General features: G+C 47.1%; 1 long non-coding RNA gene across 1 annotated transcript; it reads left to right on the top strand.

Annotated features, from left to right (window-relative positions):
• LOC111838642 (uncharacterized) lies at positions 1–25,448 on the top strand. The gene is made up of 3 exons (XR_002836915.2): positions 1–84; positions 23,148–23,815; positions 24,913–25,448. It is a non-coding gene; the product is annotated as an uncharacterized lncRNA (long non-coding RNA).
• Positions 25,449–26,069: the final 621 nt, after the last annotated feature.

Here is a 26,069-nt window from a genome sequence, read left to right on the forward strand (position 1 = left end):
ATTAGCTCCGCAGAGCCACGCTGGCGGGCCTGAGCGCTCCCCTGGTAACCGGAGACCGGGAGCCGGGCATTTCCCTGCGTCCAGGTTTGTCAGATACTCCGGGCAGCGGGCTGAAAATGGGGGATATTTATTTTATTATTTTTTTGCCATACAATTTTTCTTTTTTATTTTAAGATGCAGGTTTATTTCAGGAGCTGGGCGGCGGCACCCCAGAGCATTCCTGGGGTGTGATTCGAGCTTCGTGGCGCGTTTGCTGTGTAAATTTACCTGGCTATTAAGAGGGAAAATGAGTACTTAAGAGTGCCTAACAAGGCCCGGAGCTTTCCGGTGGGCCAGCCAGACAGATTGTCGATCCAGCCTTTTATAATGCAAAGGCTTGTAATTATCTCACGCCTGCTCATCGCAGCCCTGACGTGCCTCTTAAATGTCAGCGGTCGGGGCCGCTCTTTCCCCTCTCGCCTCTCAGAGTTGGCTTTGGCCCCAAATGTGCCGCCCCACCCCCTCCAACCCGCCACTCCCCCCCAGCCTCACCGGGGGAATCGCGAATACTGCATCACCGATCGTTGACCTGGCTATTGTTGTTTGTGATACTTACTGGTAAACTTTTACAATCGATACGACATCAGCCGGCAGAGCCCCAGGGAGGAGGAACCTGAAACAGCACACTTAATCTTCGAGCCGCTCCGCGCTCCCTGCACTGCCGCTAAACTGGGTAGTTGGCCTACTTGATGTGGCATTATTGCAGCAGAGGTCAGATGTGAGCTGTCTCGCGGAGCCGCTGATGAATAGCTGGTTTTGATAAAGCCCCTCTCCTGTCCAACATGAGACATTTAATAACGATGGACCATAACTGCACACCAAAAAAACCTTGTAGTTTAAGGGGATTCTTTTTTTTATTCCACAGTCTCTCCTACTGACTTGAGAAGTGTAGGGTATAAGATTTTGGCTCATTATTGTGAGAATTAGTTTCACATTTTTGCTCTGTCTTGCTCTGTCATATAACTGATCTGTGTGAAAATAACTCGATTCACCCACTTTTGCAATCTCCCTCACCCTCATATACCCTCCTATAATTTAATGTTTTATCAAACTGCTAGATTAATTTACATTTGTGTATACTTAGCATGTTGGCTAAGTTTTTAATTATTCCTGCGATCTGAATAATATTTCCTGAAATATTGGATTGAAGGGGAACTTTCCTGTGATTTATGCCTAAATAACTCAATGATGAGTGTAATTAACAGATTGTTAAAAAACACATGATGAAATTCTCAGAGCTAGTACATGTGGCTAAACACACAAACCACGGCTGGAACCCTTCCTAAGCAGAGATTGCAGTAACATATACTATTCAAACATTTTTCCACAGAGACTCAGCTATGCATTTTTTTTTTTGTTTTTTTTTGCAGTAGATGAAGTGTAGCCTTTCAAATATGTTCTGTTCTTGCTCTAATTAATTATTGAATCCACCTCACATGTCACGGCTGATGGTAAATCAAAATCTGGAGGACTAGCAGGATTATTTTTTTGCCATTCAAAGGCAACGCTGTTGACGCGATACCGCAACACAGTCATTCGCGTCCTTGTGTTTGCATCCAAAAGCAAGACTGTGCTTTTTTGATTATATGTATCTTCAGCTGCTTCTACTCCTCTCTAGATATGTATTTCTGCCACATTGTTTTTTTATTTGTATTTATTAAAAAAAAACTGAATACAACAGAATGCAATGCAGTTTACTTCACCATTTCTTTGATTTCAAGAAACTGTTTTAAGACTAGTAGTTTTGAATGTTACATCATGAGTTTCTAAAGTATTGTACTTATATTCTGAATTTACTTAGGACATATAATAAACAATAGGTAAAACCCTGAGGCATGAGACGATGCCCTTCATAACGGCACAATTAATTCACTTTAGTCCCATTAAGGGTTAAAAGGTAATTGCAGGACACTCAGCTGATCATTTCGTGTCCTTTTTTTCTCAAGTTTATAATCAGCTGTCAAAGTGTCGTGGGAGGAAACATGTTTGTCATCCGTCTCGGCCATAAGCAATTTCATCTGCATGGAATTATCTGCAGCATTTCGAAGTGTAACACACACCTCTAAACGATTTTAGTTTTGAAAGGGTTACGGCCGAATTAAATGCTCCTCTTCTGAAAACAAAGCACAGAGTCATGACAGTTTTGAGGCAGACAATGCGGATAGTGACAGGAATAACAAATTAATTGGGACTATATCACATTCTTCCTAAAGGTGAAGTAAACACACTTGACTGTGTATTTTTCACCATCAGTTAAATTTCAATTGGATCTAAAAATAAACCCCAGACATTGAACAGTTTTAATGGATTTTGACATCTCTGCATTATGCTGTCAGTCCAGTATAAATGAATCGTAACTTTGCACTGCAGTAAGGAATTACAATGCATTTTGGGGAAATATATTACATGCCAAGCCGTGAATTATGATGCAAGATCAAAATAAACTTGTAATGACTATGGAAAAGACCGGAATAATTTATTCATGGCTGATGATTCCCACGTTTTTAAAGGCGAGCGAGGCCATAAACTGGCGAGCGGAGAGTTCTAGAATTCCGCAGAAATTCCAAATGTCAATTCCGGAATGTCAAGCAGGAGTTTGTGCTGTTTACCAACGCCTGGAAGATGAAGGGTTCATTCTGAATGCAGCTGGTATACGATTATGTGGTTATATATTGATCAGAGGCCTCCGTTCACCCTGTGTGGGAAGTGGTGCTAGTCCTCCATTGCAAACGGATTCATAGGAGTCGAGGACGCGTGTTTTGAAGTATTTCGGGGAGGTTCGGCAAAGGCATCCCCCTAGGCGTTAGCCATGCTTTGGATCCTTCGCTCAAACTGCGTTTTTTTTGCTCTTTCCTGACGAGTCGGATTATGTAATCCTTAGAAAGACGCACGATTAGACAGCAAAACAGGGCCCCGCTTACGCCTGAGAAGCTGTTAGTGGCGCGCGAGCCGGCGGACGCCGGTAAAACTCAAATCCGAGACGCGGGCCAGAAGAGCCGCTGACAGACTCGACACAAACGCCGAAGCCTGTACAGCCTCGGGCAAGAGCTAAGGCCCTGTGTACAGCAACAAAGGCCGACTATTTACATTTTTGTGCCTGGGCCTCCGGTCCCATTTAAACAGCTTGACTGAAGTGTGATATGCCGTGCGAGGCAGCCGCGCGTCCGCTTACATCCCCGCTGTAAACGCCGGCCTCCTACATTATTCAGACGCCGGCCCGCTGGGAGACGACTCCCGCCCAGACTCTTGTGAATATTTAAGAGGTGCCATTGTGCTTCCCGTGCACCCCGCATCCGCCCCGTCGCCTACACCCCTCTGACCCCCCCCCCCCCCCCACCCCGGCCCCCGCGACACCTCCTCAGCTCCAGCGGAAGATTATCCGTCCGCCGTCCGGGCTGCGCTGTTGTCCCGCGCTTGTATTTTTTTTTTCTTCCCCTCCTTCCTTTCCGGAGCCGGTTCATAAATTATAGATGTGCGTGTCGCGGGCCCGTCATCCGCTGTGATCCCTGTCGGCGCTGACAGCTGTATGATGCGCACTGAGTGCAGCAGATTGGGAGCTCAGGGTTTCATCAATAAATATCACTCTGACCCTCACACTGGGCCTCGTGTCAGCGGTCAAGGTAATGGCTTTTTATTATCTTGAAGGGCAGCTCAGCGTGGGCCAGATTTAAGCTCGCTCGTCCATCTCCGACTCGGCGGCTCGGGGGGGGTGGTGGTGGGGAGGGGGTGTCAGGCCCAAAAGTTGTGCCGGTGGGGGGTGCGTGAGGGGGGTAGGTTTGGGGCCTGTTAAAGCAGGAAACGCGCCAGGCAGCCATGCGTTCACGGTTCATGGGCCCTCTCCTCGGTGTGGATAGGGCGCCTGGAATGACTCTAAGCTTTTAAAGGTTTTTTTTTTGCCGTTATAAAAAATGTTCGCTAACAATTAGCTCCCTATCCCCTCCTCGTATCCCCCTTACGAAAGACGGAGAGGCAGCTTTGGCATATTGATGGCACAGCCCCAGCTAGCCACTGGCACTGATCGGAGGTTACACCGGATCCTGGTACGCTACCTTAATCAGGCTGTCAGTCGCAGTTCGCTTGCTACACGTTGTAAGTTCGGAGAGTATCTTCTTAACTGAATAACACTCAGCAGGTGTATAATTGTTGTCACTGCTACTGCATAGCAGTTTCTGGGATATTAATTATTCAGGTTTTAAATCTCTTGTGCTGTTAACTCCGTCTGACGATTAACATTTTTGCTCTAAAACTCTCCGGGGGGACTGACGTAGCAGAGTGTGGTGTCAGTTATTCTGCCCGACGGGAGCGTGATTTTCTACCTGGGGTCCAGGCTTCCTCTGTAGGCTGAGAGGGGGCTGAGTGTGTGAGTAGCCTATGTCGCCCCCCACACCGGTCTCAGGAATGCTGCACCCCTACCCACCCCTCTTCTGGCTCACCCTTAAGGCAACTATATACCCTCTGATGCCGCTCTTAAGCTCGGACGTCATCGGACGCGCTGATGTTTCACCGAAAGTTCATTCATCAGAAAAGCTACATATTTTGAAAAGGGTAAAAGTCCCACACGGCGCTGTCAGAGAAGCACAACGAAGAGATGCTATAGATTATTTTAATCCCCCTGCCAGATATAAAAAGGATAATTACATATTTGTGGTGGAAGCTTTGTGGTAAAAAAAAATCAATACAGCTTTTTTTTTCTGTATGACACTTCATTAGTGTGAAAAATCCTGAAGCTGAGAAGAAGAGCTTCGCAATTAGATCCTTCTGCTACCGTCGAGTCTGTAATGGCCTGTTATTACTACCCAGTTTATCTGAGTTAGTGGTTGCACTAGGGTAGTAATTGGAAACCATTGATTATGTACTTTATGTACGCCCTTGCAAATCATTGTAGAGTGAAGCAATAGCCAGTTAGCCCCTCTAATGAAGCACTAATTGCACTAAGTAGGTTAAGATGTTAGTCAAATTGCACTGAAGTGGATCTGTGGAGACAGAGCCAAGGTGTCAAGGGGGGGTCTGACCCACACTTTGTCTCCACTGTATGAGAAAAGCAGCGTGAATAGAAATGTATTCCAGATCAGTTCGCTGGCAGCCGGCGAAATAGAGTGGGCAGCGAGAAATCAGAGCACAGGCTGAGGATGGTGGAGGAGAAAAGAAACTGCAGAGTGATGGAATATTAAGTGTCCTGCCTGCTTCACTCTCCCCATGACCAGCCTCCTAAATTGGGTCTTTTAAGCTGTTTCTGAAACGGCGACGGCCGACAGACTTACAGGGGCCCCCGGTTATTTATTTAAGCCGCCCCTGACATCTAATAAGGGGAAGCGGCTGAAGGGCCACTCTGTGAGGCCGCCCCCTGGTGGCCGCGGCCCCGCCGTGCACACGTAGCCGTACCATGAGCACGGAGATTGGGGTGGGGGGCGCAGTTTACCCATCTGAGTCTGTCCTTTAAAGCACTCTGGCCGAGCCGGATAAGAGGGTAGGTGTAGCCATACCTTTTGCGAAAATCAGCCTTTGTTACATAATTGCTTCTGGGTAAACGGGACTTTCTGCGGTCTGTGGTCTTCAGGTTAAATATTCACAAGAGATGCTTTTCTGTCTTTAAATCAAAAGCTGAAATGGTAGCATCTAAACATAAACCCATCCATCCATGCATATTCTGCATCTGCATGTACTGTGCATGGTACAGGTGCACAGCAGGACGAGGTACGAACAAATCGCAAGGCACACACAAATACAGTAAATTTTCAAAAGTAATAATACATTTATGTATTGTACATCAACATATATGTATATATAGTGGGATAAAGCATAGTAAAACTCAATAGGATAACCAGAGAATGAGCAGAATTCAAATGAGTTTCTTTGTATTGATAAGTTTGGCTGACTGTGGTTTACTTTAAATGGCCGTTAGTCACTGCGCCCCCTGGTGCTCACTGTGTTAACAGCAGCCTGTCCAGCCGGGATCATTATTGAGCATGCATCGGGATCTGGTGCGCCAACCATTGCCCAGGCAGCGATTCAGCAGCCACTGATCACTTCTCTCGGAAAGGCCGGCGCTTCCGCGCCCGGCACGGGACCGGCGGCAGCGGAGATGATGACCGGCTCAGTTAAAGAACCTAAACCATCTTTATCGCTTTTAATGTGCGACGCCTGCTGGAGAAGCTCGTGGGTAAATGTTTGCGGGGGAGGCCGTGAGAGTAGAAATCTCCATTATTACAAACAGTCTTTTTAACGCGCTGGGGTGGTGGCGAATTTCTGAGCTTCTCCTGTGGTTTCTTGGGGAGGGAACGGGGCCACTCGTAGCTGTCATCGCACATGACGGGATTAATGTCATCTTATAAGGGGGGAAGAGCCCTCTTACAGTTATTTATTCTGCTGTATTCACATTCCGTTGGCTCTGTGGAAGGAGAAGCTAATGTCTGATCTAATTTGTAGCCTTTCAAATTCCAGACAGAGATTCTTTACATATCTCTTGAGCTCGTGGCTTCATTCGGTGCAGCTTCTCTGCCGTCTCCTTTTGGGATTCCTCCTAAACCCGGCCAATTTAATATCTGTGGTGCCGGCAAGATTTACATTGGTTTGTACTTGGTTGGCTCCAACTGTGGCTTCTAGCTACTAAACAGCCCACTTTAATTACCGTTCGCCAGTATTCCTCTCTGATACTTCTCCTCCTCCTCCTCTCTCCTCACACCTAGGCCAATTGGAAAGAGCAGGAAGCGAAGACTTATTCCCCAAGCTGATTCTTTGTGCTTCTTGTTCAGGATCTGTAATTGGATCTGTGTGTGCGCTGCGCGGTCCGCGTGTGTTTCTTACTCTCTGCTAATAAGCGGCTTACTTCGGATCCCTCTAGACTTAACCCATCGCATTTTTGTTTTATGAATTTTACAAGGGGGTTTCATTAGACGCTTTAGTCTATGCAAAGCGTGGGCTGTAGGAGCGGCGTGCCGACGTGGGGCGCTCGCACACTCCCGCCCGCCGTCGTTAGTGGCGGGGCTTGGAACTTCCATTAAGGCCAGCGACAGAGAAGAAGGGGGACAGTGGGGAGGGCAACATGAAGTAATATTAACCTGTGCTCCCCCAGCTAACTATAAGTGTTTAGCGCTTGTGCTTTGCTGAGGCAGAGGCTCTCATTATGTTCACACGTACATGATGGCGTCGCTGATGTGGAGGCTTGTTCGGGGGGGATTCGGGTCAGGGCCGGGAGCGATCTACCTGCCAGCGGATTTTAAGGTAGAATCCATCGGCTAGGTAGGGGCTCGTCCGGCGAGGAGACAGAGGCGGCCTCCTGTTGGATGCTCCCTTTCAGTTAAAGGGTCGCCGTTGCTGAAAATTTATCTTTTAATTACCGCATTTGTGGCCGACGGAGGCCGTTTATCCGCTAAATGTGCTCCTCACCCGCCCGGTGCGCCTTTAAACACATAAAGGAGATTCAGTGGCATTAAATTGGCAATCGTGGCGGGGTGGGGGGGAGGGGGGGGGGAGAATGCCACGGTCAACGTGCACTATTTTTAGCGTGGACAGAGAAGCGCAGATGAAATCTACATGTGATGCTTGGGGGGGGGGGGGGGGGGCGGTGAGGCCGGTCTTCTCTGAAAGCGAAGGGGTTTGTTTGCCGCGGACAGACTAATGACCAGCTGAATAACCCAGTTTGACATGTATACCTGATATAATGAGGAGAGCTTGGTTGAGGTGGACCCCTGTCTTCTTCATCCTGTCTTCCCCACCCCCCCCCCCGCTCCTTTTTTTATTCCCTTCATCGCCAGTCTAAAGCAGTGAGGGACTATAAACTCTCGCCTCCCTGCTTTGGCCCCCACTTTGCTGAGTGTGTAATGCTTCCATCTGGAGAATGTTTGAGAAACAAAGAAACAATAAGAGGAAGTTGAGAGTGGGGGTGTCAGACTGTCAGTAATCTGACAGCTATGGTAACTACCCTCTAATCCAGACGGCTCCAGCCACGCTCCGACCTGACACCGCCGGCTCTGACTGACAGCTGAAGACCCGGCACATTCCACAGGCAGAAGTGACATCCAGTCTATTAAGGCAGACAAGCACAAAGCAAAGATTCACCCTGCCTGCCTGGCACTGAAGCCGGCTATGGGGGGTGATTGGAGGGATCCTGGGGAAGGTGTCAGATCTGAGCTCAGATGATAACCATATTGTAATGATGCTACTGGACAATGAAGCCGCATGATTGCCAAAGCTGACAGAAGAAGTTTACGTCCGAATATTACACATTCACAGGACGCTCACAACAGACACAGTCTCCAGGTCCCAGACGCCAGTCAAGAACCGGCGAGCAATGTTTGCCGCATCCACTTCTCATTCTGGGCTCAGCGGTCCAACAAACGCCCATGCGTGGGGTGGGGGGGGGATGGGGCAAAGAGGCAGGGCCAGGGAGGAAAATGGAAAATAATTGCCCTTCAGCATTCTTATCCTGACCACACTTACGCACATAAGGAGGTAGCTTAACGTTCATTTGCGCCTGTCACCAACCCACTTGGAACACAACGCTTAGAATATCATCTCAATCTGTACACACCATTAAAATAGACTGGAAGGTGATGTACGCCATCGTGTTTTCTTCTCCACAGTGGAAAATAAAACAAATAATTGGTTGCAGTTGGGTTTAATTGTTCGTGTTGGCAGCTCGTTTTGCTATGGTGCTGTTCATTAGTATAGGTGCCCAACACACCACGTCGTCCACTGAGCGGCCAATAAGCCGCTCTCCCTGGAACCTTCGGCGGCCAATAAGAAAGTGGGGGATTATGCAAATGAGCTTCCGACTTTCTGTAATAACGGAGTGGGATCAGTGTTTGCATGAAGATTTGGCGTTTAATTATAAGAGGGTGTATTCTGTCCGTAGCTGTTTAGCCTTCAGCATACCTGATTATTTTTCACACATGAAATATACATAACAAACCCTTACAAAACTCTCATGAATCTCCAAATTGTTGCATTCTATATCAACGGGAGTCCCACATGTTCTGGGTAATATCGGCACACTTTCTCCCTTCACTAATAGTCAGATATTTTCAAATAAAGTAAATCACGCATATTTTGTTAATGCAAAAATTTAATGGTGCAAGTAATATCCCTTGGATGTGAAGCGACGGCTTAGCATTTCAGAACCCATCGAAGCAGAGAGGGAACTTTTCTCCAGCTAAGTGCCGGATTGATTTATTCCCATATGTGTCACTATGTTCATTAGCTTGTGCATTTTTTGTTATTTTAAAAACTTACAGAAGAGCCCTCGGCGATGACTATGAAGAGTATTTTTTGTGGTCATTTTTCAAAGGTAATGAATTTGACAGATTTCTATGGTGGAACACTGGCTTACAAATGCCCAGAGGGGCAGGTTCGCCCCTGGTGTCTGAATAAAGACGCAGCTCCTTACCGAAATCGCGGCAGTCAACTCTGCCCAATATCGCTCCAATTAGCTGGGCAGAGGATGCCCTTCCTTCCATACCTAGCAGAACAGCCCAAGGCAGTATCTCTCTCTCTCCCTTTCCCAGAAAGGCCACCCTGTACTCCATCTTACTTTAGTCCTAGATTTCGGAGACTCAGGGAACAAGCCAGTCTGAGCGATGGCCAATGAAATATAAACTCAAGGCAGCTACTGAGAATCCACTTCTGTTGATACTAGACAGACCGCTAACTAGCCTCACCAGCAACTGAGGTGTCCGTCAGTGAAGCTATCTCTCGACGACGTTGTTGAAATTCACTGACACATTCATCAACACATTCATTGCCATTAATTTATATAAATAATGTAAACAACCTTCTTCAAAGGGTCTGAGCTTGCTGGAGACGACTGGGGGCAATGGACTGGGATTTCGATAATTACAACATGTAACGATTTCTGGTCCCTGCAAAACCCTCTACGTTAATGACACTCAGCTGGCTCCCATTGAGGCTATTGTGCTCTCAAAGAGCCAGCTGGACTTAGGGGACTCTCAATTAAAACAGTACAAATCCTGTGTGGACAGCTGCGTTCCTCCAGCTACATTTGGATGCAATGACATGTACCAACTTGCACTAGACCACAATTAATATGCTACCATGTTTCTGTTCTTCATGATGAAATTATTGACGTCGTAAAGCATTTTTTGAGTTCTAGAACACGGAATAGCGGCGCCAGGAAGGACAGTTGCAAAGCTGTCAATGAACAGAAATTGGTCTTGAAGCTTCGGACAGTGTTGATGAAGTAAGGAATGTTGCCCCCACTCATCAAGGGGACTTGGAGAAGGACTGGATTGCCAGGGATAACAGCTAGGAGTCACACTATCTCCCTAACCATCAGGACACTTAAAGTCATCAGTGTCTTTCCGAAGCTGAGCCAAAGGTAGACTTCTAGCATCTGTAGCCCACTCTCAGGCGAGGCACCGACACTAGGGACCAGTGCCACCCCACCAATTATCTCATGGCTGAACAATGCTGGTCGTACGTGTCTTCCCTTTTGTTGTGGTCCCCGATTATTTCACTTAATTTATTAGCACGCTTTGTAAATTGCCCAGGCTGTGTTTTGCCTTCCGCGGCGCGTCATCCGTGCTCCTTGCACATGCAGTCCAACCACAGCCGTAATGAGACAGATAATTTAGGATATTTTTTATTCAATGGCTAGTTAATTGGTTGCCACTAGTGTCTCGGCAAAGGTTAAACTTATAGTTGCATGTCACCAATTAGAATTCCAGCTGGCTTTATCCATGTGGAAATATTTATGTCAAGAAGTCAATGCTTGGGTGGCTAATGACATGGCAGACTTGAACACAAGCGCCGAGGCTGTTTAACGTTTTTGCCTTTTTCCTCTTCTTTTCTTTTTTTCCCTCCAGGGTACATCCCCTGATTTGAACATGCATAATTTTATTAGTCAGAAAGTAGAATCGATGTGTGTATAATCAAAACGATATTGGCAGCATTCTCATTCCCGTCTCTCCGGTGGAGAGGGTGAGTTAAAGAGATAAGAAGTAAATGCATTTACATGCTCTCAGTCAGTCTAGCAGATAACAAAGCCCCTGTTCTCAGTGTTAACACTGCAGATTAGGTCAAGCCTTTACCCCTCCGAGCTCCTCTCCTGTAAATGACGAGTTTTGATGTGAAACAAGCAACATGTCAGAGCGAGTTGAAAGATGTAGGCATTTTCTGCCATGTCACATTGACAGGCCACCGAATATTTGGGCCATTAGGGGCTTATTAGTGAATAAATGACCAGATGGTTCAGTGATGCACAGAGATGGACAAGACTGGATGCTACTAATCAGCACTGTCTGTGCTTGGTGTCAAATCACACGACATGGTAACCCATGGCAACCGAATAAAAGTTAACATTAGCAAGTCAATTTGAGATCTGTGTGCTGTAAACAGACTTATAACTGACCTCCCAGGGCTCCTTTGAAAACGGCTGAATGTTTTTCCCTACAAAGAGATTTTTAAATTGTTCAGATACGTGTTAGAATCCTCCCCGCTTTACAGTAAATATAAAAGGTGAATCTGTCATCGATTCTATTTCATATGTGACACTTCCCTAGCAAAATGCAAATGTTAGGCGTGCCACATCAAACCGATCATTTCAATATTTTTCATTTCAGTGGATTTGTACTGTATGTTCTGTTACTGTAACTAATACTCAAGGAGGGTGTGGATTAAAGAGATTGTTCTTACGGTCCATTAATAGAATAATGGCTAAATGTCAAAGCACAATGTTGTCTATTGATATTTTCTACCCATGTATATTGCATCTCTTTATCTAAGGGACATCATTAGTTTACTTGAAAACCCTCCCTGATCTTTGCTGCCCAAGGTATTAAACAGCGATGAAACCGATCTAATTGTTGCTGTCATAAGACTACTGACATAATGCATGATAATTACTATGTGCATCCCAATTAAAAAGCATGAGAAATGTGTACTGGGTACAAAGGAAGCTTTCTTAAGGCTCTTGCTTTGACGGGGTAAATGTTCGCATTGTTTCAGCCAACCAGCTTAATGGAAAAACAGTACGAATTAATAAATTAGCTAATCCCAGAAAACTGCGGCACACAAACTGCAATAATACTGAACTGACAACATAACTTGTAAACATTTTTTTTCCATAATTTTTAATTTTTAATTTTCGTTTGCGGTTTGAAATATCAAGGATTAATGTTTCTTTTATGCGCTTTCAAACATCACTGTAGTGTCGGGACCCATTTATTCTGACCGAATTGCAACTCTAACTTTAATTGTGCCCCTCCCTTCCCCCCCCCCATTCAGTTGGGTTCCTTCAGTCCGCTCCCCCCTTAAGCAGCAGAGAATATGGTCACACATAAATATTATGAACATTATGTAGCTTTGAAACAGTAGGATTCCGTGTTATTGCCCCCATTACACTGAATGGAGTACGTTGTTATTATTTGTCATCATATGCTAATTACACATCATTAATGTTAGACCTTAATGGCCTTGGGAGTGGGTAATAGGCTGTAAAGCTGAGAGGCTCCTTGCAGGCGATCCGGGGGGGGGGGTGGGATAGGGGGTTGGATCACATGCTAATGAAGCTCAGCCCTTTTATCTTGGTAGATTAAAACGGAAGTGACCCCAGCCCTTAAAATAAGCCTTTTGACATCTGTAATTGAAAGAGACAACAAGCTTTTGTTCCATCATGGGCAGTGGGAGGCATCAGTCTGGGTGTATGAAGCTAGCCGGCCTCCGGCTGCTATTCCCTGCCCGTCTAGCCTGCCATCACTTGACGAGATTAAATCTCTCGCTATCTACCACCTTCATGCTTGTAGGTGAGGTGAGGGGGACGGGAGAGCCCTCCATCAAGGGGATTAGCCAGGTGTCTGTGAGCATTGGCATCTCAGGACAGAAACGCAGAAGAGATCAGCATCATCTTGGGTAACAGCCGGAACCTGCTGTACTGCTAACACTGAAGACTTTCACTGATGCATTGTGGGAAATCAGAAGATGTGCTGTTTTTTTGTCCTTTAAGGGAAGTACACACCTGGCTTTGGGGACGTTTCTGTCCAGGGGAAGCCGAACTATGTAGCAAATTGGTAATAATAGTTAATTTTAATAAAACAGGAATGAGTGAGGCGGTGCAGGTGAGTGTCGGGACAGCAGAGGGCGCATCTGGCGTACCAGCGCAGGGCCCGTCTCCGGCCTGCCAGGAACAGGAATGTGGCAGCTGGTCCCGCCTGGCTCTGTCTCGCCCCCACGCCCAAGCGTCGACCCCCAGTGCCGGGTGTCCTCCTGGTCGGTCTGGGTGCAGATGCGGCCCCCAACACCTGGTGGGAGGTGGTTGAACCTCAGAGCCCACGGGCTTGGGGCCAACGTGTCCTGAGGGCAGGAGTGTGCGAGTGCACACGCGTGTGTGTGTGTGGGGGGGGTGCCCTGAATGACCGGTGAACCTTCACCCTTTCACCCAGAACAGGCCTTTGAAGCAGGGGGCCTGCCAGCTGCCCCCTCTGTGCCCTGCGCTCTGGGTGCCGCGGGGCAGGTCTGCGGGCGGCAGGCCTTTGGCTGAGTTGGCGTAAACCTGCTCTTGTATGTATCCTCACCTCTCCTCCCGGAGCGGTGAACTCCGGGGGCCGCTGTCGAGACGAGCCGAGTCAGGTTGGGGGGGCGTGTCGGCACCCAGGCTGTGCTGTGTTCAGATTTGCTTCCAGGATTTTGGCAGGATTAGCGTCAGACTTCCATTTTGAGGCGGGGGGGGGGGGGGGGGGGGGGGGGGGGGGTGTGGGGTGCGGGGAGTATTTGTGTTTAGCTGTCTTTTGGGGCTGGGGGGTAGAACTACCGTCTCTGATTCATCAGGCCAGGCTAAGCGGATCAGACGGGCGGTTAGCCCATCCCAGGCAGCACAGGGTAGGCTGGGCTACACCCAGCTCATCCCAGGCAGCACAGGGTAGGCTGGGATACACCCAGCTCAACCCAGTCTATGAAGGCACAACCACTTCTTGTAATTTTCATTTACTTCAGTGGCTGTAATGTTATCAAGCCCGTTTGAGCCAAATCATCTAGCTCATCATATTAGGGAAGGAAATCACATTTAAGGAGAATCTCCAAATTATGAAAAAAGTGTCCTTTGGTTAAATGATTGCTAGTTATCACATTTACTCAGTCTTTGACACAAACATGTATGTAATAAGGGTGTTTCAGAGTGTCTATGAGAAATGTGAAAGGTCAGATGTCAGTTTTAATATGACTAGTACGCTCCTAATGAACCACTGTTACAATATGTGTTGAATACGAATGCATTAATTTCTTAAATGTCTTTCACGTATGCCGGCGCCTCAGCCTTTTAACTGGGATAATTTGACAGCAGCCCTCAGCCCGCTTCTGACAGCTCGGAGGAGCGGGACTGTGCACCTGCGTCCACCCAAGCATTAAACCCCGGATCCTGAGCCCTCCTCGCAAATGAACTGTCAGATCATTACCGCGCTTGATGCAATATAATCTGTCGCAAAATTAGCATTGGCCAGTCTGCGGCTGAGATCCCCCGCCCCCTGCCCCCCTCCCCCCGGCCGGCCCCTGCTCCTCTCGGAGCCGAAGGTGCCGGTTTGAATATGCATTTCCGCGGCGGCCGGCCTCATCTCCATGCGTGATCCGCGGGGAGCGTCAGCGCGGGAGCAGCGTTCGACATTAGCATGTCGGGAGGGAAGGGTCCTCTCGCCCAGGGCCGCACTGCAGATGCTCTGGCCCGTTCGGTCGTTACAACTGCATTTCGTCAGCTTGATGATGTCCACGTGTCAATGGAGTGCAGGGGGGGGGGGGATTCTGCACACAAAGGAGCCGCTGGGAAAACGACTTCGCTGGCTAATCAGCTGATTATCATACCTCAAATGGGCGGCGGCAGTCCGTTCCAAAGCTATGGCAGTGGGGGGGGGCGGGGTGGTGGTTCAGTGCAAGGCTGGCCCAAATAGAGAGGGCACTGAGCTGAGTGAATTAGAGGGGTGTGTTTATTCCTAGAAGTGGAACCCCCATACTAACAATCTACTGTTGGCAAATTATAACCAAGCATCAAGGGGAATATAAGTGATGCAACCTGGAACACAGTAGCTAACAGGGGGGCTCTTGAGGGGTTCTGATGTTGAGGTAGCAGTATTATTTTATGAACCTACGTGTCATATTTTAGGACAAGGATCTAATGAAATGTGACAGTCCTGCAATTGCTAAAATGCGTCGCATTGCATGATTTGCTTATTTATTATGTATCATAGCTCGTCTCTCCAAGGATTATACGGCAAATTCCGTCGACTTGCCTATAAGCACAATAGCTTAAGTAGCTTATTAGCTGCCTTATTTATGGGAGCAGCACTGTGATCCAGACCGGGTCGTTCGCATGTAAACTCTCATTAAAGCGCTAACGGTGTTCTTGTTAAGAGGGCCGATGTGTTAGTCAGCTGCGTCTACCGTAGGCCCGCGGCCATGATGTCGCCGCATTTCAGAAAGTGACCAGTGGCTGTGCATTTATTTATCTCTCTGTGCTTCCTTTCGTCGTGATAAACTTAGGATATTCCGAGGAAGTTGCCCTCTCTTATCTCTGAGGTCATTATGCATGACAATGGTCTTGACGGTAGAGTAGCTTAAGTTGCACACTTTCAGATGTTGTTACCATCAAACAGCTTAGTGCGTCATACGCTAACAGGAGCATGGTGTTGTTGGGGCCCCTGCATGCTCACACCGGGCTGAGCAGCACCGAGGCCGGCAGCTATGTCCGTTTGCATAGATTTGTAAAGAGGGGATGGTGTTCTACATTAATGGCGAGTAAATGAGCATGCGAGTGACTCCAGACTGCGGGGGTTGGGGGGGGGGGGGGTCTGTGACAGCGAATGTTTCGGTCCACCTGGGTGAAATCAGCTTCCCTGGCAGGAACGGGTGATGGTATGGACCCAAACCAACCTCACGCCGGACTGAGAGGTTCAGCCAGAAAGCGCTACAGGGGAAAGGATGCATCAGAACCAAGTGAAGTCATGGATCAGAACCAAGTGAAGTCACGGATCAGAACCAAGTGAAGTTGAAGATCAGAACCAAGTGAAGTCACGGATCAGAACCAAGTGAAATCATGGATCAGAACCAAGTGAAGTTGAGGATCAGAACCAAGTGAAGTCGGGGATCAGAACCAAGTGAAGTTGAGGATCAGAACCAAGTGAAGTCATGTATCAGAACCAAGTGAAATCATGGATCAGAACCAAGTGAAGTTGAGTATCAGAACCAAGTGAAGTCGGGGATCAGAACCAAGTGAAGTTGAGGATCAGAACCAAGTGAAGTCGGGGATCAGAACCAAGTGAAGTTGAGGATCAGAAACAAGTGAAGTCGGGGATCAGAACCAAGTGAAGTTACGGTCATTTCATCTTTATCTTGTTCATATTTCTGTTCTCATCTTGTTAAACTTTTTAGTTTTTTCTCTTTGCATTTCGTTGCCTTCTCTGTGTGTGTTATGTGAAGCACAACGCAGGGGCTCGGAGGGAAGGACTTCACCGCACAGGGCTACAGCGTACAACAGCATATGTGACAAATCAAAGTTGAGAGTGGAAAGGTCATACATGTGCATGTATTTGCTCTTAGGGTAAACGTTTCCATGAACCATAACATGAGAAAAGAATTAACAGAAAAGCTTATCATGGCAACAATGTATATAAATACACACGCACATATATGTATATATATATATAGGTGTGTATGTATGTATGTACATAATTACATAAATACACACACAAATAAATAAATACATAACACAGACGGACAGTACATCACTGTATATGTGGAATATGCTATATATAGATTTTTTTTAATGTAATTTCTAGACTGTTGATTAAATTAAATTCATTTCCAGCATGGACAGTCCTCCCGGTGAGATTCCTCCGTGAGCTACACAGTTAATCAGTTAATGCTCTTCTCTGCACCCATAAAGCAGTCTAAAGCTTCCTATTCAGAAGCTATATTGCTTATTGAAAACTGGCAATATGCTGCTTTTGTATTTGATGCTGATTTCACATTTAAACATGAGAAAGAGCTGATAATTTATAATCTGCAGCTTAGCATGACCTGTCATTACACTTAGCTCATTAAAACATTTAGCACAATTGCTTTGTTAGTACACAACCAGATTATAGATTATATGTGACTGAAACGTACTGCTGTTATGCATGTGCGTATATAAAGTAGCCTGAATGCCCAATGTTGGCTGAATATCGGGATTGACAATTAGAGTCAGCTGTTGCTATGATTAGCCTTTTTAGACACACGTGTGAAGTAGCATCAACACGATGGTAAAGAATACATGTTGCAGGCAGCGTGCACAGACAGGTGAATGACAGGTACACATTGGCTTTCCAGTGTCCTTTCCCGGTCATGTGACTTGCTGCAGCTGAGAGGCGGCTGAGAGGCAGCCGGAGGTCACCCCCCCCCCAAACATACGTGAGCGCTTAGACCCAAATATGCCAGCAACCATCAGGGACGAGTCACTCAGATGAACAGGCTGGGCCCCTGAGCCGAGCCGGATGCTCATGAGATTAACATGTGACCGCGAAACCCCGATCGTGGAGCCGGGGTGACCCCGGGCGTCACACCGGGCAGTGCGGTCGCAGCGATGTCAGAGCAGCACGCCGGTTAAACGCACGCGGTTCATAATATGCCATAATGATACGGGGGACGACACGGCAGGTCAATGAAACTTTGTTTAAACTTAAGAACCGGGGCTGATGGGAGAGAAAACAGCGGGACTCTGCCAAGATCCCGATGACGGCAATTTGCAGAGTGAGTTATTCCTCATAACCTTTATGCTGCTGGCCTCTTCTGCGGGCTTGTGTTCTTAAGCAGGAGAAGGGCCCCATTTCCTGTCCATTAATATGCATGGGATGGCTAATGAGCCTGAACTGGAGGTAATAAGATTCTGAGGCTGCGGTGGCACCGGCTGCATTGAAGCTCTTTGAATTTCTGCTGATACATTTTCCCCCTCGACTCCAAAGGAGCCGGGGAGCCCTCAAGCCGGCCGCTCCGGCTCACGCCGCCGCTTCAATAACATCAATAACGAAAAAATTTACCTGATATTTGAATGCTGACAAATTGCATTCAGATCATCATGGCCTCCGTTCGGGACAAACTTCAAAAAATATTTCAAAGAATATTTTAGGTGTGCGCATGGTAGTTGACCTGCGGAGGACGGAAATATGAAACAGAGAGGTTTTCACATCCTTAATCATCCCATAACTGGAAGCTGGGTGCCCCTAGTGATCACATATAACTTTTTTTTTTGTGACCAAGCTCGGGATCGAGTTTTCCCATAGCCCAGAAAATGAAAAACATCGGACTAAACTGCAACAGAGTTAGCGATTAGCAAAGTGATTAGCACTTTCTTTGTATGGCATCTAGGCCTTTGCTTTTGATTTAAGGCGACAGCCTCCATGTCTGGAAGAAAGCGTGAATGGCAGCGTCCACCGAGCCCCGTCCCCCGCCTACGAAAGCGGCCTTTTTCCTCGCGGCAGAAGTGGAGCAGCTCCAGAGGTCCAGCTCCGGGGGCCTGTCACTTCTCCGGAAGGTTCTAAACGCAACTATAAATATAAGCAAGTGTAACATCTCCTTGAGGGAAGCAGCCATGATTATGCGGAGAAAGCGCTCTTCTCGGTGTCAGCACTTTCCCGCGTCAGAGTGAAGATACGGCATTAGGGCTGTCTCCCCTTGGTAAATAACATGTCCTCATTCAGTCGGGCTGGCAAGAAGGAGCATGATGCTTCTCATTTGACTACAATGGGCTATTATTGGCCATCATAGGGATGAAACAGACTCTCTGGAGAGACTGAGAGGCGTCGGGGAGCTGGGAATGTCTGCCGTTTTTCACGCCGTTTTAGGCTTTGTCACAGCAGGTGTGTAGCTATGTTGTGCTGCGAGCTACGTTTAACAGACAATAAATTGAGTTTACTATCACCATTACGGCTGCTGCCCGGTTACGCGTCCGTAACGCCCTAACGACACCCCAAACGCACACTCGGTGTGCATGGCGCCAATGTGACCTCGGGGACCACGCCATTGGCTGTCCTTTAGGAGCGTTTCCGTCTCTCTGCTTCCTGGAAATGCTTTGTAATCGCGGCTCCCTGAGCCCACCAGCTAGCCGACGCTGGGCCGGTTTTGTCCTCTCGCCTCTCTCTTTTTTGTCCACTACTGGACTCCCCCTCCCCCCCTCCCCACAACCCACTCCTGTGCGCCCCAGGGCCCCTCGCTGCCTCACCTGTGTGGGGCCTGCCTGTCAGGCCCTCTCCTGTGGGCGCCTCCGCTGTGATTTCCTCCGGGCCGTCAGGTGGGCTGCTGCTAACTAGCCAAGCCTGAGACAGGGTGACCTCAAGCCTCAACATGATGGCTCCGAATCAACAATGTGTTCCTGGGAAGAGCCAGAAAAAAAGGCCGAACTATAACTCAGCGAGCCAAACCGACATTGCTGCACTCTACGATGAATATATTTCCTTAATATTCAAATTGTAACTTATATATCTGCAATCTAAACACCATGTTACTTGATTCATTTACCTATTTATTATTAGTTATCAGTGTTTATTAGCAAGCATTAATTTCAAGTACAAATCTCCAATATTTATTTTTGATTTTCGTTGGGTTCTAGTTCCGGCCGGAATATTTAACATTTGCTTGACTGTCAGTGGCACCCAGCGTGTTTGGCTCCTTGTGTCAAGGTCGTGGCCTCTTCAGGTAATGATTTTTCTGTAGACCGCTGACCTTCAGTGATTACAAGCTGCTCCGATTGTCATTAAACCAATCATCTCGCGATATTATCAGTCTAGGAGCAAACATTAGCTGTTTCTGGCCCAGAGATGTGTGATGTGTATCTCCTGGAAGGCGTGTTTCCTGAGATCAGTGTGATCTATACGGGCTCCACTTAATTCAGAGACGCGTCACAGTCGAGCTTATTAACGATAAACTGCGACACATTGTACTGTAGTGTTATTCCATGCAAATAACTGGGCGCCATTACACAGCAACTTAAAGCGCGGGTCAGGTACGATTACCCTATGATACAATAACATTTCTAACAGTCTGAGGTAATAATTATATGCACTGTATGTCGTAATGTGGTTTAAATGAATAAACAGCCCCGATGGTGACAGTCACAGTCCAGTGTCAGCTGTCGCCCCCCCCCCCCCCCGCCCCCCCCAACTCCTCTCTCCTTTTTTCATAGGTCAGTGTCAGCTGTTTCTCCATACATGTAAATGAGGGAAATAATCAGCGTTTATTATCATCGAACAATTGAATAAAAAAAAAAAATGAAATCGCAGACATGACAGTCTCTCGATGTCTTTTGGGTCCTCCCCTGTTCAAAATGTTTCAAAGTCGCCCCCCCCCCCCAATTCCCGGGGGCTGCCCCCCATCATATCTGAAATGCACTTACAGCAGTGGCTGTCTTCTGCTGGAGAGAAGCTCCCTTTGCCTTTTGCTTTCATCAGAGCCTAAGTCTCACAGATGCACCACTTAACAATGCCGTCCTCAGCTCCCATCAGAAGGATGGAGTGGGGGGGGGGGGGGGGGGGGATGGGGGGGGAGGTTGCAGAGCTGCGCCCTCCAGAAAGAAAAGGGGGGGGGCAGGTCCCCAGCGATAGGCGAAAGCTTAACATCGATGCCAGCCTCCATCTGTCACGATAGCCCATCTCCGAAACCTTCAATCTGTCAAAAGCTCGCTGTCTAGCTGAGGGCTCTGGGAGATTCCGCGTGCTAAACAGATCTGACAACGGCATTATCACTGCGAGGAGCCCAGCGAAACGGCATCAATGTGTTAATTGTGGCCGGATATGTAAACTGTCACTTCTCATCTCATTTAACACTGGCGCTGGCCGGATTTCGGCGCCTCGTTTTCTACACTTTACAAACATATGGGAATGTTTAGGCGCGTGGTGCGCTCCTCCTGGCTTTTCGTGCCGGACCCGGCCCACCGTACAGCCAGCTCCCAGTCAGGGCCCTGCTTCCATCTCCCAGTGAGCTTAACACCCTGCAACACACCATCCCAAACACACAAACACACACACACATGCACGTGCACAAAGAGAGCGTTCGGTGCGTAGTGAGTCACTAAGGTGCCACAGATGTGCTCCCGGACAAATCGTCTGTCACAGCCAGGAGGAGCCCTGTAAGCAACAGCTAGTCACATTTACTGGCGATTTTTTCTTTGTCTTTTCCCTTTATTTAATTGAACGCTTCCCTGGGCCTCCTTCTTCCACAGCTGCAATACGAAGTAAACTGGCCAAGAAAATGATCGATCGGAGTGTTAACTAGAACGCTTAAGTGCAATTCAGGTGCTTTGGCCTGATTTTTTGAATAATTATGTCAGCAGTCATCGGTTCCCAAAAAGACATTCATTAATATCAGTTAATAATAAGGCAGAGTATTCTCTGCAAGCCACTCTGGTTGGTCATTCTGGTTCATGGACCAACAAATAATAATATATTATTAAAAACTACTACAAAAGCCATCACAGAGTGACCGAGACAGATACTATATTTATCCCAAACAAAATTGCTAATTGAAAAAGAATTAATCTGTGTATAGTTCTCTTCCTGCTATACTGTCGTAACTTCAGTTCACTTCCTGATATTTAATAGTTCCTTAATTCCTAACTTTTTGATCACATGTCCTATATTACTGAAGGTTTGTATGATTAGTATTACTCTCAGTACCCAGATTACTCTCTGCATGGAGGAGAAGGGCAGTGTATGGAGCTGTCCTCTTTTAATTACCCGGACATGATTACATCATCAATCACACAGCTCCTCCGACACGCCTCCCCAATCCGGGGCGTTTTCGCCGCGTTCCGTCGGGTCTCGGCCTCCGCTCGCCGCGGAGGGATTTATGAGGCAGCGCCGCTCCCGTCACTGACCCGGAGCCGCGTACTCCCTCGCTCTCCTCCACAACCCTCGGGTGGGGGGGGGCATTGCCCCCGCGACATCTTGGGTAGGCCCGGCCGACGTGCCGTCGGACAGTGGCGACGCCGGCGGAAGCGCAGAAGGCAGCAGGGAGCGGCTTAGGTGTGACGGGCGGCTTATTTACAGGGGGTCATTATTCATATGCATTCGTAGCCCGCGCTCTTACAGCAGAGACGAGCCGGCACACTCCTCATGGCTGCTTTGAGGCGCTAACATGGCGCGGTGTCAGATGCAGGCTTGGCTCTGTCTCGGAAAATCTGCAGATTAATGAAAAGATATAACAGGCTTTCATACCTCCCATTCCCCTTAAAAATACGCTCTAAAAGGCAGTGAATCGAAATTTCAGTAAACCATACATAAATGCTGGAAATGATTCATTTAAAAAAAGAGAAAAATGAGCCTATCTAAGTGTCATTTTCTGTCTTAAGGTTATTATTATTTAGTATTTGTTTAGGATTGGAAACGGCAAGACGATTTAATCGATTGCTGTCCTGGCATCGCCGTGACGATTACCTGTCGCCAGTGGCCATCATGGAACATTAAAGACCTCCCAGTAATGTAAATGGGGACGAGGTCTCGCTGAGGTTCCCATCAATTAGGGCAAAGAGGAGCTCTTTGAGTGGCACTGTTTAATTATTCAGGGTGCGGTGAAGCTGTCAGGGTCCTGATGTAGCCAGGTGAGCCGACGCCGGTCGTCGCGTCCCCCTGCCCCGGAGACGTCCATCAAGGCCGCGGCTGATGGCTGCACCCAGGACCGCTCTTTAAACCATTATCCCCCTGATTCACTGCTGTCTCCACTCCACCGGCCACTAGAAAGACCATTAATCTCCACACCTCCGCGTTGACGGATAGGCGATCCGTCCAGATCGGCCGGGGTCCCGCTCGCCGTGCCGTGGCGGTGGAGAGAAGCAGAGCGCGGCAGTGGCAGGCAGAGAGGGGAGCACACTGAGGATCTGGCGGTAATTAAGGGCAGGGTGACTCTGGAACAGGCGTGGGGCAAGACGTGGCAAATGACTGCATTCCCGGCAAGGAAAGGCGTTCCCGCCCGGCTGTGCAGGACTCTGGGGATCTCATCATCCTCCCTAACAGTCAGAATGGGATTTTGTACCCTCCGTTCCCCCACTTTCCTCTCCTTTTTTCCTGGCTGCTCTCCTGTCTGCGTTCTCTTGCTCTCTCCCTCCATCCTGTGTGACTCTCTCTCTCTTTCTTCCACTCTCTCAGATATTTTTCTGTCTACAGAAGCAGTTGCCTAAAAGACGGCAGACGTCGTGCCAGAAGAACGGTGTGTGACTCACCTCACCTCCGAACTGTTGTGGTTTATCATGAAAACGTCCAGGTGATGGAGCAGCTTTCCGAAACCAGCCTGAAATCACTGAAATAAAATAAACAGGAAGCACATTACAGTATGCGATATATATTTATAAATACACATACATACAGTTTATATACACACATACCTTAATTTACATAGCATTTAAGTTATAGTTTTCAGTTGATTTTTGACTTTAAATAGCATGGAGAAAATGTATTAATATAAACTGTGATTTATGGATGGATAGACAAACATTTACGTTTTGGTTTTATTTAAGTGTACTACAAAAATACCAAATATCCAAAATTATATGGATCGATGATGAAAATATATGTGAAATTCATCTGCTGAAAATGACATCAATCAGCTTCCTCAGAGGTCTGTAGCTCTAAAATTCCAGCATGGTGTGTAGGAAAGTGGACGACGTCTTCTTCCTCTTTTGTCTGAGCACCTAGCTCCCATCCCGGAAAGCCCGTCTCAAACAGCGGCAATGATATCCCTCACCGACATGGCTGTGCAGACGGAGAGATGGAGAGAGGGACACTACTGTGGTTTAAAAGCACCCAAAGCATCCTGGGTAATTAGCCATTACAGCGCTGTCACCGAAGGGCCTGCAGTCAATACAGACATAATTTGGGCAATGGTGAATGACAGTGTGTCCTGGCTTTGGGGATGATCAAGGACAGATCCAGGTGTAGCAGGCATCTGTCAGGCCCATGAATCACTGCTGCGGCCGATGCTGTCGGGTGACTGAAGCAGGGAGAGGCGTGTGCAAGCGAACAAATAAACATGTAGCTCACTCTCTGGCGCACGCCGGGAAATGGCCATTAAAGGGCCCGTTTGGGCTGGGGAGGCCTGATACCTTCTGTGGGGAATGACTGACAGCGAGAAGGAGGGAGGGGTGTAAATGTGGCCTGAGCTGCTGTGCAGTAATTCTTATAGCAATCCGAAAGCTCATTTTATGTATTTCCAATTCGAGATTAACAACAGAACAGCAATAGAGTACAGTGTAAGAACAGAGTAACAATAGTGTAACAATAGTGTGACGAGAGTAACAGTAGCATATCACTGTAGCATAAAAATAGAGTAACAATAGCATAACAATGGAGTATAGCATATCAATAGCGTAACGACAGAGTACAGCATGACGATAGAGTATCAACAGCGTGACAATAAGGTACAGCATAACAATATAGTAACAATAGCATAACAATAGAGTATAGCCTAACAATAGCACAATAACAGAGTATAGAGTGATGATAGAGTAACAATAGCCTTATAATAGTGTAGCATAATGATAGAATTACACTAGCGTGATAATAGAGTACAACATAAGGATAGAGTAACAATAGTGTTACAATAGAATATAGTGTAAGGATAGAGCATAGCATGGTGATAGAGTATTGTCAATAGTATGACAATAGAGTATAGCATAACAATAGAATAACAATGACATGACAACAGAGTATAGTGAAATAGAGTAACATGACAATGATAGAGTAACGGGGTTCAGGTTCATTTTATTGTGATTCTTAACATGTTGACACCTGTATAGTGTATAGTGTAACAATAGAATAGAGTGTAACTATAGCATAACAATATAGTATAGTATAACAACAGAGTAACAATAGTATATCAACTATTACAAGTGGTTCTTGATGCTTTGATTTTAAGATGTCTGATCTGTGATGATGTCTTGAGGATGACGATGAGCACAGGCTCAAACCCAGACCCGTATGGACACGTGAACACCTGTCTGCCTCCGCTTCTCCAGCCGGTCCTCACCAGCCATGCGCCGGACATCTGTGAGAGCTTGTCTCTGGGGGCCGGCCGCCTCGCACCACCTCCATTCACCGAGACGTCAGATTTCGCCTCGCGGGCAAACGAAAGCGCCCACTCCTTCAGAAGGCTAGGAAGCCTGAGGAAGTAAACAAGCAGAATAAAAACATTTCCCAGCTGCTGAGCCTTAAATGCCAGACAGAATCATGTTCCCTAAATATGAAGTCATGGAAAACTCACAGAAGCATTCAGTTCTATACAATACAAATGGCTACAATTTGTTTGAGGGATAAAATGCTGTGTATATCACCTCAAAGCCTATTTTACGTTTTGCGAGGTGTTTTTGGATTTTATCTTTGAGTCTCTCACAGGTTGTGACATGTTTGTGTCCACAGCATCCTGGTAGAATTAGCATGCTAACGGTACTGAAGCTCACTAAAGCCACACTGTGGAATACCAGCCCAAACCGAAGCAGGCTAGCTGGATGCCGTTTTATTAGACTTCATTCTGCAGTTTTGTCATTAGTAGGTCCAGAGACACCGGTTGGCTGGCGCTGGGCTTTGTTTTGTGTTCTGTAGCGGGCTTGAGAATCATTATGCACTACAGCCTTAGTCTGTGTCGTTCTGCTAGAGTGAGTTTTTATTGCTCATGGTAATGCGAGACCTACAGTGCGGTGTGTTTAATCATGTCCATGGTACATTCCCAGCTCTGGGGACTCCAACAGTATGGCCTCTTATCATGTTTTAATCAATACCTCTCTCAAAATGTTAACACAAAACTGCAACCACTCCGTAAAAGAATTATGGTCCTGGCTCCCTGAATTTTGTAAGGCAATAACCAGATGCACAACAAAACAGAGTGAAAGTGATTTCTAATAGAAGTGTAAATTATATTTGAAAGTCTTATGAATTTTTGACATTTGTGACCTTTGTCTCTGTTTTAATAAATGAATACTCATCCCTAAGGTCAGTAAACATTGTATTTTTTCTGCTGTTCTAAGCTGTACGGGATTGACTTACTTATAATTGACTTACTTATAATTATTTTAATGG

Source organism: Paramormyrops kingsleyae, chromosome 16 (assembly GCF_048594095.1).
Source record: "Paramormyrops kingsleyae isolate MSU_618 chromosome 16, PKINGS_0.4, whole genome shotgun sequence".
NCBI lineage: Eukaryota > Metazoa > Chordata > Actinopteri > Osteoglossiformes > Mormyridae > Paramormyrops > Paramormyrops kingsleyae.